This window comes from Lathyrus oleraceus, chromosome 2 (assembly GCF_024323335.1).
Source record: "Lathyrus oleraceus cultivar Zhongwan6 chromosome 2, CAAS_Psat_ZW6_1.0, whole genome shotgun sequence".
Classification (NCBI taxonomy): domain Eukaryota; kingdom Viridiplantae; phylum Streptophyta; class Magnoliopsida; order Fabales; family Fabaceae; genus Lathyrus; species Lathyrus oleraceus.
The window spans coordinates 109,398,914-109,413,599 of NC_066580.1; the positions used below are offsets into that span (position 1 = coordinate 109,398,914).

Here is a 14,686-nt window from a genome sequence, read left to right on the forward strand (position 1 = left end):
AGAAATTTTGTGTAAATAAATACAAAGTTTATGATTTGCGAACAGATAAAATCCATTTATGAGTTAATGATATTGTCTCATTAGTGATACACAATTTTCATAAGGTAATTGTCTTGTTTGGTTTTGAGATGTCTATTATGAAAAATTATTGGGTTTTACAAGTTCAGTGAGAGTAAGTTTATGTTCCTAGTTTAATGTGTCAATTTTATTTTATTTAGTCATCAAATATATATGATTTTTGTGTGAAACTAAGAAATCTCTAAAAAAAGCTTAGAGATGAAAGATCTTGGGGACATATCTTTTGTATTAGGTATTTAGATACTTAGAGGTTATTCTCAAGGTATCATTCGGTTATCACAAAAGACATAAATCAATAAAGTTGAAAATAAAATTGACATGAAAGACAATAAATTATGGTATGTCTCAATTAACAAGGGAGACTATTAAGTCTCAATCATTTTCCAAAATAAAAGAATATGGAAATTTAAAGAATTAATTTTTTTAAATACTTTTTCGGTTTTGGGAATTTTATGTATTATCTTATATATATGCATCCAGAATAAGCATAAAGATTAGTGGGAGTTGAATTGTTGAAATGAGGCAACCATAAAGATTGTTATAGAGAACAAAAGAACTTGTGCTCATATATTAGAGGTCGAATAATTTGGAGATCATTAGGATGTTCGACTCTGATCCTTTTGGATGTCTATATATTTGACATCCTAAATGACTATAAGTATTTATGTCACTTGGTTTCATATAGTAAATTTTTTTGAAAGACAACTCGAGCTATATTGTGAAATAAGTCAGTCAAATAATGTTTCAACAACTAATTGATAAAGTTCATTGGCTTATAAGTTGTTGTTGAAGGATAGAACATATAAATAGAAACTTTATGCTAGTTGACTTACTAATAATTTTTTTGACAACTAAGGTCTTTATTATGGTTGTTGTCACTAATGATGTCTTAGATTAGTGGGAGTTTTATCTTCTTTTATGTTCTATTTTTTTGTTTGATACATAAATAAATTATGTTATATGCAGAAATAAAGTATATGATGTTATTATTGTGACAACCAGTTCTGTATCATTTGTAAAAATATTGAATTTGAAAACTTCAGTTTGATCTCAATAAATAATTCAGTTGGACTAGTTGGAAATAGACATGATTCAGAGATCACATTACATGAAATTTCCATGTCACCCATCCATATTGATCTATATCATCAAGTACATCGATGTGGTGGTTATCAGGGTTCTATCATGTTATACATCAGTGACAACAACCACGGTGGTCCCATTATTAATGTATGAGGTGGACCAGATTGTAAAGTTGAAATCTAAATATAATAGCATTCAGATGCGCACCTAAAGAATTATGATATAATTATTAAAATTATATTGCCCAAGTGGGTGATTGTTAGAAAATTTTATAATTTAAATAATATTTAATTATTATATTCCAATAATTATTATGTGGGCATATATATTTTAATTATATTAGTTATTTATCAAATTAAGAGTCTTAGTTTATTAATTGGTCAAATAAATTTATAAGATTAATTAAATTTCTATTTAGTAATTAATTAATTGGATATGAGCTAAAATATGAGTGGATCTCAGGATGACCCATTTAGGAATAATGGGAGCCCTAATTGGTCATCACCTTATATATAGATTATGATCCCCAATATACTGTACATAAATATATTATCTCTTCTCCCCATCTGAAGAGTGTTTGAGGCATTAAGAGTATCGGTTGAGGAAGATCCACAAGCCAACAAGTGTTAGTCACTTGTCTCTACATTTTTTACAATTTAGGATTATCATTATGAGTGCCTACAAAGCTTTCTTCTTGGATCCGTCCAAGTATTCTATACTCCTTAATAAACCAATATGTCGTAGATCATAAGGTTATATGTATGCATGCTTATATGTTTATTTTGCTTTCACCTTACATTATGATTATAGATTTGATTTTCGTATTTAAGCATGCCTTGTATAAACTAATTTTTAAATTAATTCTAACAAACTTTTCTTGCATTTTTATGAAGAGATGTTCGTTTTGTGCATTACTATAATGTCTCACTTATTTCAGTCTTTGTTGCAGTTAATGTGTGAATTAAACCAGTCATAGCCTTTACTAATTATTTGATTAGAATTTTGGAGTTTGCTTGGATTTTGAATTTTGTTACAATATTTGCAATTAGATCAGCTGAAAAATGACAAGGTTAATCTGTATCGCATTGTTAGATTAATGGTAATAGAATTAGGATTTTCTAAAATTTAATTTTAAAAGGAATAAATGATGTTTTTAGTCTTCACAATAAATATATAATGCAGTTATATATCATATCAATTCTATTTTTTATCAATTGGATGTAATGATCAAGACTATTTTCTAGCAGTATCATTGATAAGTCATGCATACGGTCTATAATAATTCATGCACACACTAAAAATACTCAAACATCAACAACTAAACCATATCACATTGCATACTATTGTTGCATCAACAACAATGAGCTGCTTATACTGATCAATATAATAAGAGTTTGTACTTATAACAACTTTGAAGTTAAAATCCTCTCAGAATAATTACTTGCATTCAAATCTTTCAAACGGGACAACATAGATCAACCCCTTATTACAACAACAAACATATAACCTTCCATAGGACTCATGCTAAAATATAACATATCCCTAACTTCAAGCTTCTTATTTTTGGCTTCTTCTCTTTGGAAAATTCGTACCATCCATGGCCAATATTCTTCTCATATGAATCCCGCCGAGCTCTGTGAATAACACATTTATAACCTTTCTAATCTTCAATGTCAATCATCTTTATTGTATCCTGCTTTTCACCAAAATATTGTTTTGATATGTTCATTGGGATATGCTGCAAAAAGGAACAAAACACATTTACATAACATCTTTAAATACGATAAGAATAACAGCCAAGCAATTTGAGTGCCAAGACGCCAACCAACATATATTTCCCAGACTTATGTGCTTCTGTCAAGGTATAATCAACTTGTAATCGTTGCTAACATCGTGTGTTTTTACGGACTCATTAATCCAACCCTCCTTTATTAGAGCTTCAATTTTTGTATCCTGATCTTCTTCAAAATATTTTTTTAAATTGAATACATGTGCCCCCATGTCTTCATTACAGTAGCTTCGATGTAATAGAATTAATAATTCAATTTACTATAATTATAAATACAATTAAATTTCAACTATGATTAATTGGAATAAGATATTTGTAACAAATGAATTTTCAGAAAAATCAATCTTAGTTCCAATGATAGAATGTTGATGACATGAAAGTCATACATACCTTCCAGAAGCATACATTTCAGAGATGTTGCCAAACATAATTTCCTTTCTATAGTTCCAATGATAGAAAAGCAATGAGATGAATACCTTAATCCTTACATTATATGGCAAAGTGTATATGGGCTTAGACATGAATTTCAGCCTGCAGGCCAATTAATGAGCTTGAGCAATACAATACCCCTTAAAAACAGTTCTATAACTAACATCATATGCAATATGTATTGATATATTTATAGGTGATAACATATGTATTGTCTGTTTGCAAAACTAACTCATTTTAATTTTTTGTCTGTTAAACTTCAAATTACCAAAATTATATAAATATAACATGTAAAATACATATTTATATGAAATGAAACACATAATGCAGCTTCTACATTAAAATAACCAAGTTTACTATCATAATACATAAATATCAATTTCATTAAGGTACTTATTACAATTTGGTTCAGACATTCAAAAATTATATCAAAGTTTATATATATATATATATATATATATATATATATATATATATATATATATATATATATATAAACTCAAAAATAGACCATCCACAACATGTTAGAACTCCATGTCATGATCACCATAGACTCCAAATTCGATATTACAACTGTCCATCAACTCCTCTACAATTTTACATACTGTAGAGAGAAAAATGCAACATACTCCATGTTGGTTCTAAGTGTTGGCAACAGTTTTGGTAAAACAAAGAGTGTTCACAAGATGTTGTGTGTGATGTCTTAACATAAGATATCCTATGTACCTGCTGGAGTTCAAGAACATAATCATGCATGATTGTTTCAGAATGTCATACACGATGTCATGACATCTGATATTATGTACCTGCTGGAAATTATAAAAGGAATTATGGAATTATGCAGGATTGTTCCAGGATGTCAGACCCAATGTCATGACATCCTGTACACAGAACATTCAGTATGAATGTCTGGTGTTTTGTGATTGCGCATTTAATGGCAATCTATGTTTGATTGAAGATCTGATTTGCATGCGCATTCAATCATTGATTACAACCTGATTTACTTATTTTCCAAGGAGATCTAACCAGCTGTTATGAGAAAATTTAATTGGAAAATAGTTTTAGGGTTTTCAAGATGTCCAAGCCCAGTTGAAAGCTTCTATAAAAAGGGACTTGGAAAACCTGATTTGATACACAACCAATACTGAGCGAAATATTGAGAGAGAGCAAGGGTTTGTGTCTTGTTTAGTCGTGAGACTTGTAAGCCATTCAAGTCATCCAAAGATGATTGAATTGGTCTGATTTGTGGTTGTAATTTGTCACTCAAAGCTTGTAAGCAAGAGTGTGTGTCTACTTGATCAAAGTTGTTAAGCAAGATCAAGTGTGTGTCTACTTGATCAAAGTTGTTAAGCAAGATCAAGTGTGTGTCTACTTGATTAAAGTTGTTAAGCAAGATCAAGTGTGTGTCTACTTGATTGAAACTGTGAAGTAAAATCAAGTGTGTGTTATTGAAAAGTATCTTCTTTTCACAAGGAATTGTTGTTTAAAATCACATGTGTGATTGAGGGGGAGTGAGTGGGTTCTCATATCTAAGAGTGCTTAGGTAGAAATTGCACGGGTAGAGATTAGGTGAGAAAGACTGTAACTTGTTGAAGTGTACGGAGAGTCTTTGAACTGATTCTATTTAGTGGATTTCCTTCCTGGCTTGGTAGCCCCCAGACGTAGGTGAGTTGCACCGAACTGGGTTAACAATTGCTCGTGTCTTTTGCATTACCATTCTATATCTTTCTTCTGTTTGTGTTACTCAGATATTAGTGTCGTGACATTACCTTCGACATCTCATATCTGATACCAGAATTTCAATTGGTATCAGAGCAAGCATCCTGCTCTGGTTCTGGGTGAGATCTAGGGACAATACTTTCTGGTACAATGGAGAGAGATGGAGGATTTGTTCACAGGACACCAATTTTGGATGGTTCTAACTATGACTATTGGAAACCTCGAATGGTAGCTTTCCTAAAATCTCTTGATAACAAGGCTTGGTAGGCTATGTTAACAGGCTGGGTACATCTTGTAATTACTAAAGAAGTAGAAACCACAACTGATAAGAAATCTGAAGAACAATGGTCCAAGGAGGAGGATGATCTAGCCCTTGGAAATTCTAAAGCATTGAATGCAATATTCAATGGAGTAGACAAGAATCTTTTCAGGTTGGTAAACAACTGTGAAGTGGCCAAAGATGCTTGGGACATTTTCAAGACCACTCATGAAGGCACCTCTAGAGTAAAGATGTCTAGAGTACAGCTGCTCACCTCCAAGTTTGAAAATTTAAGGATGAAAGAAGATGAAAATATTCATGAATTTCATATGAGTATCCTTGAAATTGCTAATGCCTTAGGAGCCCTGGGAGAGAAGATGTCAGATGAAAAATTGGTAAGAAAAATACTCAGGTCACTCCCTAAGAGATCTGTTATGAAGGTGACTGACTGCCATAAAAGAGTATCAAGACATATCCAACATGAGAGTTGATGAGCTAATTGGTTCCCTCCAAACATTTGAGATAGGATTGAATGATGGTTCTGAAAAGAAAACCAAAAGCATGGCCTTCATGTCAAACACAACAGAGGAAAATAGTCAGGATGTTGATGAAGATTTGGCAAATGAAGTAGCAATGCTGGGAAGACAGTTCAACAGACTGTTAAAAAAGATGGATGTAAGATCTAAGGCAAATGTCAAGAACATCTCATCTGACATCAGTAAATCCAACAATGCTGGAAGAAGAGCAAGGTCAGATGATAAGCCCAAAGAAGGAAAAGAAGTACAGTGCTATGAATATGATGGGTTTGGACACGTTAGAACTGAATGTGGAACCTACCTCAAGAAGTAGAAGACGAGTCTTGCTGCCACTTGGTCTGATGAAAGTGAAACAGAAGAATCTGCAAATCTGGTAACTGCCTTGACTGGAAGACGGGGTTCTGATGAAGACTCAAGTGATGATGAAGTAACCTTTAAAGAGTTGGCCTCTACCTACAGAAAGCTGTGTCACAAAAGTGTAGAGTTGTGTAAACAGGTTGAAAGCCAGAAGAAGGAAATAACTCAACTTGAGAATGAAAAGGTAGAACACTTGGAAACCATCTCCAAATAAAAAACAGAAGCAGTGGTTCTGAATGCCAAGTTAGATGAAAGTCAACAAGTTGAAATACAGAAGATAGTACAACTGGAGAATGAGAAGGCAGACCATGTGGAAACCATCTCCAAGTTAAAAACTGAAGTTATATTCTTGAATTCTAAACTAGAAGAGATGACCAAGTATGTAAGAATTTTAAACAATGGATCTGACTCCTTAGACAAGATTCTCCAAACTGGACAAATAACAGGAGACAAATCTGGCATTGGGTATAATGAATCTAAGCCTGAGTGCAATTACACAAGTTGCAAACCTCAAGCCAAACCTAAGTGGAGCAAACCTGTTATGTCACATCATATGTCACAACATCAGAAGAGAAGACAACAGAAAGGGAAACACCAAAGATGGAGATGCCATTAATATGGGAAATTTGGTCACCTGAAGCCCTTCTGCTATAAGCTGTATGGTTATCCTAGCCATGTTCATCATCAGACTCACTATCAATCCAGACCCAAACAACACATGCCTGTCAACAAGAAGCAATGGGTTCCTAAGACTAAAGTTACAAGTCTAATAGCTCACATTCCCCTCAGAGTCTCAGCCAAAGAAGAGTGGTATTTTGATAGTGGTTGTTCCAGACACATGACTGGAAACAAAGACCTGATAACTGGTCTTCATCCTCATGCCATAAGCTATGTAACCTTTGGTAATGGAGCAAAGGGTGAAATCAAGGGGATAGGCAAGCTTGATTATCCTGGAGTTCCTAAACTTGAAAAGATCCTACTGGTTAAAGGCTTGACTGCAAATCTAATAAGCATCAGTCAACTATGTGATCAAGGTTTGAATGTTAACTTCACTAAAACTGAATGTCTGATTACTAACAAAGACATTGAAGTGATTATGAAAGGAATCAGGACCAAAGACAACTGTTACATGTGGAGCTCTCAAATTGATTATTCCTCAAAGTGTACCTATGTCAAAGAAAAAGGGATGAAGATGAGTATATCTGCTGGAGGAACTCTCAAGAGTGATGAAAGACAAGTCTGTGGGAAATGTCAGACAAAGATGTCACACCAGAAGCTCAGACTTAACATCACTTCCAAAGGAGAAAAGCTCATGATGGCTCAAATAGATAGGAGGTTGGATCAGATAGGTGGACATGTTACTAGTCATATGCAGTCTGAAGTTGGAAAGAGCTTTGTTGGACTTGGGCTACAAGTCAAGCAGATAGAAGGGACTATGTGTCTATCTCAAAGCAAAAGTGCCAAGAACAATGTTGAGAAGATTGGGATGGAGAGTGAAAGGCCACCTGCTCCTACACATTTGAAAGATGAAAATGGTGTTTATGCTGAAGATATAGCAGATGTAAGTAGCTGTTCTCCACAGGGTTGGTTGAAACTATTGATGATTGCTTACAATGTCACACACGATGTCATGACATTGTACTATGACAACCTGAATGCTACAACTATGTCCAAAAATCCTATTCAGCACAGTTGGACCAAGCACATTAATTGCTGTCATCACTCCATTAGAAAATTTGTGGAAGACAAATTCATAGCTCTAAAGCATGAAATTCAATTAGCTAACAAATTTGCAAGAGGTTTGGATGAAAATCAGTTTGAATATATAAGAGAGAAATTGGGGATTTGGATTCTTGTGAAATTATGGCAATTAAAGTGGAGGGGAAAAGAAAATAAAAATATTGTCTGTCCACTTAAAAGAAAGAGCCACATTAATGATGAATCATTACCTAGTATTGGAACTAGTATCTATGCCATTTCCACACGCTACCTAAACACAACCATTTCCATCTTCATCCAACTTCTCAGAAAACCTCTGTTAGGGCAAAGAGATTTTTTTCAAAAGTTCAACAACATGTCTCAACATCCCCCATCCTCAGGATCAAAACCCACTCATCATGCAAGGACTCCCTCCATGGAGTTTCTAGATGAAGATGTGTTGGATGTTACTCCTCTCTGTGTGATACCAGGTGACGCCCCAGGTCCTTCTTCCATGGCTGGAAGTAAGCAAGGTAACATTCCTGAAAAATCTCCTAATAAAGATGACATGCGCTTTACTGATCGTACCATAAGGAACCTAGTTACTAGGATTCTGAATGAAAGGCATGCAGTCAAGGGTGTTTCTACCCCTCTGTCTAGAAGGGACCCCTCTCCTGAGGTGGAACCCCAAGCTGAGAAAGATGATGACTTATCTAGATCAGAAAAGGAAGTGGCTGCTGAGGGATTATGTTCTCTAGGTAAAACCTTACCTAGCAAGAAACCAACAAATGTGTCTCATGAAACTGCTGAGAATATTATTGATCTGGAGGAAGAAAGTTCTGAGGAAGAGGATGACACTTTGGTCCATCTTGTGAAACCAAGTGTAGCTAAGAAACTGAGGACCAGAAAAGGGAAGACTGTGGCTGAAATGAGGACAGCAAGAAGAGAGAAAAAGGTTGATGGTTTAGGACCCTCCAAATCTTGGAGTAAAGTTGAGGTTAGGAAGAGGAAAGAAAGAGAGAGTTCTGACTCTGAAGAGGATGTCGAAGACGATGTCCCAGACATCTCCCCTGCTAAAAAGCAGGCTGTTAAGAAGTCTCCAGACAAAGTGGCAGCTGTGCACTTAGACAATATCTCCTTTCATTTAGAAGATGGTGCTGCCAAATGGAAGTTTGTCATTTAGAGGAGGGTAGCTGTTGAAAGAGAGCTGGGAAAAGAGGCTATTGTGGTGAAGGAAGTCGTGGAATTAATTAAGGTTGCTGGTCTTATGAAAACTGTTGTTGGTTTATCCCAATATTATGAGGGGTTAGTAAAAGAATTTGTTGTGAATATCCCTGAGGATATTTCTGAAAAGAGTAGCAGAGAATTCTGCAAGGTTTTTATAAGAGGTAGATGTGTGAGGTTCTCACCAACCATAATCAACAAGTTCCTAGGGAGAGGAATTGATGGAGGAGTGGATTTAGAGACTACATACAATGAAGTCTGTAGGACTATTACAGCTAGCCAAGTTAAGGAATGGCCTAGTAGGAATCACCTATCAGCTGGCAAGCTAACTGTCAAATATGCCATCTTGCACAAGATTGATTCAGCCAACTGGGTGCCTACTAATCATATCTCAACCATCTCCATTGGTCTTTGAAGAATCATTCATGCTATTGGAACCAGGATAAACTTTGACTTTAGAAGGTTTATGTTTGATCAAATTGTCAGACATGCCTCCACAAATGCAGTGAAGCTGCCCATTACCTTCCCATCCATCATTTATGGTATTATCTTGAGCCAGCAACCAGGCATTCTCAATACAAGTGACATTCCTAGCAGAAGAAAGCCTCCACTATCCATTCACTACAAGCTATTTGAGGGAAGCAATGTCAATGATGTTGTCATGACATCTGCCAGAAAGGAGCCTGCATCTCAAGGTAGCTTGATTGATCAACTAAAGGAAACTTGTAAAGAACTGGATAATGGTATTAGGGCTGCCAAGGCAAGAAAAGAGGCTTTGGAGGTTCTTATAGTTGGTGTAAGCCCTAGAGGCCAATACTTTTGGTACTTGTATCGAATTATTTATTAATAATAAAAGGCTTTTTCTTTATTATGGTTGTTTAATAAAGTCCCTGGAATAAATAGTCCGTTTAATGTATCAAGTGTGACTTGATCATGAGAGCACATTAAACATATGGACACTATTCTTAAAGTATCCGTAGTCGAGCTTTATTGTGAAGTGGGATAACATTAAAGCATTAAGACTATTATGTTTGTAGACTGATGATCACATCTCATGGATCATGGATAAAGAGTTATCAAGTCTTAAACATAGGTATGAATATTAAGAGTAATATTTATACTGGATTGACCCGCTATGAGAATACTATATAGAATGTTATGCAAAGTGTCATAAGGTATTCTCATGGTGATAATAGTGTATACCACTCTTCGACCTGAAACCACTATGGATCCTAGATGTAGAGTCAAGTGCTTTATTGCTGATCCAACGTTGTCCGTAACTGGATAACCATAAAGACAGTTGATGGGTACTCGACAAAGCATGTTGAGGGACATGAGTGACCTAAATGGAATTTGCCCATCCTGCGTTACAGGATAAATGTCTATGGGCCCAATATTGAACTGGATAAGGATGACACGGTCTATGCCTTGTGTTCAATATAGACATAAGGGCAAAGGGGTAATTATACACATAATTATTATCACAGAAGGATTTGTCAGATCACATGACATTTTCGTGACTTGGGTAGCAGTGATGTGTTGCTAGATACCGCTCACTGTTTATTATGTTAAATGCGTGATTTAACATAATTGCCAACGTCGCGAAAACCTACAAGGTCACACACAAAGGACGGATTGATGAGAGATAGAGTAACTAAGGAACATTGTAAGGTACGGTGTACTTAAGTAGAATACGAAATATGGTAAGGTACCAAATACTTAAGTGATTTTGGCATATTATGAGATATGGGCCAAAATACACTTAAGTGGGCTTTTTAGCTTGAAGCCCACACATGTGGTTCTATAAATAAAACCCTTGGGTAAAAGCATTGAAACTCTAATTGGAATTCCGTTTCCCTCTCTCTCTCACTCAAAGCCTTCATTCGTAGCAGCTAGCACTGAGATTGAAGGAATCCGTTCGTGTGGACTGAGTAGAGGCGTTGTCATCGTTCAACGTTCGTGATCGCCACAAGAGGTAACGATTCTATCACTGATCATGCCCATTCGTAAGGATCACTAAATGGAGAAATTTTTAAATTCCGCTGCGCCTTGGATGGCAATTCTCCTTCAGTGGTATCAGAGCCACTTACGAAACCATGAATTTGATAACTATTTTTTTTCTGTATTAATACGATTAAAGACAGAATGAATCAAAGATTAAATTGAGATCGATCAAGTTATATATATGATATAAGTAATCTTGATGCAAAATACATTATATATATATGATATAGTGTTCTTGTTTCGTTCATTCAAACACTCAATGGTTGTTTTCCTTTGAGCGATCAATGGTCGTTTGCTTCTTGATCCGACATTAATATGGTGAAGCAATGACGTGTTGATCAATCATACTGAATCAACAATCAAGATGTGTTTGACGGTCTGAAATTGGTGCATCAGGGTTAGTGATGGCACAAGGGTTGTGTTGTCAGAGAGTTATGCGATTGGGGTTGTGACTGCACAAGAGTTGTGCTTTCTAAACACTTTTTCGAACAGTGTTAACCGGTTAACGCATATGGTTAACCGGTTAACGCGAAACGAAATACAACTTTCTAACTGGTTTTCAAACAGTGTTAACCGGTTAACGCATATGGTTAACCGGTTAACGCAATACGAAATAAAATTTTAAGTTTTTCAAACAGTGTTAACTGGTTAACGCATTTGGTTAACCGGTTAACGCAAGACAGAAAGCAAATTTTGAACAGATTTCCAACAGTGTTAACCGGTTAACGCATTTGGTTAACCGGTTAACGCAAGGCAAAATTCACCTGTTCGGCTAACTTTGCGTAATGTGATCGGTCGTCGAGATTTAATTTGGTTTTAATTGATTAAAAGAATTAAAATTGATAATAATAATAATATGTTTATTATTGTCTTGTGGTGATCGGTTATGACCTTAGTCTTCCTTTATTTTTTTTGGGTTTTAAAATACGACCTGCGTGTCGTGCCTCTCTTTTAATCTCTCAATGTAACTTCTTTTCTCATCTCACTCCCTCGTATGTAAAACGAGTTTCTTTATGTAATGTAATGTTATGAAGAAAGCAAAAAAGTCAATGCCAAAGGAGGACAACCTTGAAGATCTTGCTTGGGGAAGTTTAGATCGTTATTAGGTTAGCTTAGGTTCTCTCATTGGCTTGGGAGAACAACTGCGCTAGGGGCCATAACTGTTTCATTATGTATGTATGTATGTTGATGCATGGGAATGTATGTTGATGCATGTGAGAGACGATTTATATGATAAATAAGCCGGTGAGATCAGAATAATTGCAAATTCCCTCAAATTAAATATTAAGTTTATGCTTTCCAAGTTTTAACACTCATCAAGACTAGTATCGGATAATGTAGGTTTCGCCTACGCGAGGTGCATGTTCTATATTAGTAAGGTGCGATGGGATAATTGTAATATCCAATTGTTAAAACAATGGGTCAAACTTAACTAAACAAATTATAATAATATTATATATGTTTGCTTTCCAAGTTTTAGCACTCATCAAGACTAGTATCGGATAATGTAGGTTTCGCCTACGCGAGGTGCATGTTCTGTATTAGTAAGGTGCGATGGGATAATTGTAATATCCAACTGCTAAAACGATGGGTCAAACTTAATTATAATAATATTATATATGTCTAGAAGCAAGAGTTGGGAATGATCCATATGATGGATTGGAATAAGGAGTTATTCACCCAACTGAAATTTTTGAGAGTTGTATGAGATACAATTGGAAGGAGTTCCTACCTAAATAACCTAGTTTTGTGTAATCCGCCTACGCGGACTTAGAACGAAGTGAAATATGGATCTCGACCCACTAGAAAATCTTCCAACGGGATTTTCCGAATCAAATGATGAGGGTCATTTGTTTTGAGTAAAATAGTGGGAGCATATTTAATTAAGGGCCTAATTAAATATGTCAATGATACTTATATTTTCATTAATCCTTATGTAGATTACCATGACAACAAACACCTCTAACAACATCTTGCGATCAATCCTTGACAAGGAGAAATTGTCTGGGACAAATTTTCTGGATTGGCACCGAAACCTGAGGATTGTCCTCAAACATGATAAAAAGTTGTATGTCTTGGAGAAACCTGTTCCTGAAGAGGAACCTCCTAGTTCTGCACCTAAGGCAGAAAGAGATGCTTATAAGAAGCATGTTGATGATGCCAATGAAACTGCTTGTCTCATGCTAGCTACCATGAACTCAGAATTGCAAAAGCAACATGAGAACATGGCAGCGTTCGATATGATCGAACACCTGAAAATGCTCTATCAAGAGCAAGCAAGGCATAAGAGGTTTGAAGTTTCAAAAGCCCTTTTTCAAGGCAAGTTAGCTGAGGGAGCCCCTGTAGGTCCCCATGTGCTCAAGATGATTGGGTATGTGGAAAACCTTGAGAGATTAGGTTTCCCCCTCGGAAAGGAACTTGCGACTGATTTAATCTTGCAATCGTTGCCAGGTGGATTAAGTCAATTTGTCCTAAATTTCAATATGAATGATATGGACAAATCTATTCCTGAACTGCTAGCCATGTTAAGAACTGCTGAGCAGAATCTGAAGTCGAAAGGGAAGTCCATTCTGATGATCGGAAATGGAAATAGACAAAACAAGAGGCCCACCAAGCAGGGTGATAAAGGGAAAGGCAAGGAAGTTGCCAAACCCAAACCCACCGTTGCTGCTTTAAAGCCTAGTGGAGGCATAGCAAAAGAAGGAACCTGCTTCGATTGCGGTAAGACCGGACACTGGAAGAGAAACTGCCCAAAGTACCTGGAAGATAAGAAGAATGGAGTAGAGACTTCAACTTCAGGTATTTTTGTTATTGAAATTAATTTATCTACTTCTGCATCATGGGTATTAGATACTAGTTGATTGATTGAAAAAGGAGCGCTGTTATTCAACAGGTTTTTGGAAAAGTTCTGAAGATTTGCTTTTGAATTGGAACTTCCAAAAGAGCTTTTGGAAGAGTCTGTGAAATTTGCTTCAAACTGCCGTGTTTACAGCTTATTCCAATTTTTTAAATAAAATTATTTCTGATGTAACAGAGACCTTTTGGATTATGAACTTAGGGATTGCTTGTAACATGTACAAACTTAATTTGGAATTTCTCTTTTTGGTCAAGTATTTAATTGTTTTGGATTATTAGGAATTTTTGGATTAGTTAGGATATATTAAATTGTAAGAAAAAATTGGGTTAGACGTGTAACCCTTTGGATCATTTGCAAAATTTACATAATTTTAATTTAAGTTTTTTTGTTATTTATGTGGATACTTTTGGGTTATTATGTAACATTTGGATTAAATTGGAATATTACTTGGAGCATTATTTGGAATATGATTTGGGAATATTATTTTTGTAATTAGTCTCTCTTTTTTTTTTTTTTAAATTAAACTTTGTCTTAGCAATTTAATTGTATTAACCAGAAGAATATTTAAATTATAATTCAAACCAAAAATGAATTGGGCCCAACAATGCAATTTAATGGACTTTTAATTTGATTGATTTTAACACATTAATATT

General features: G+C 35.3%; 1 protein-coding gene across 1 annotated transcript in view; it reads left to right on the forward strand.

Moving 5' to 3' along the window:
• LOC127122124 (uncharacterized) overlaps window positions 1-14,686 on the forward strand; it is a 47,131-nt gene that overhangs the window by 24,420 nt on the left and 8,025 nt on the right. The window lies entirely within an intron of this gene.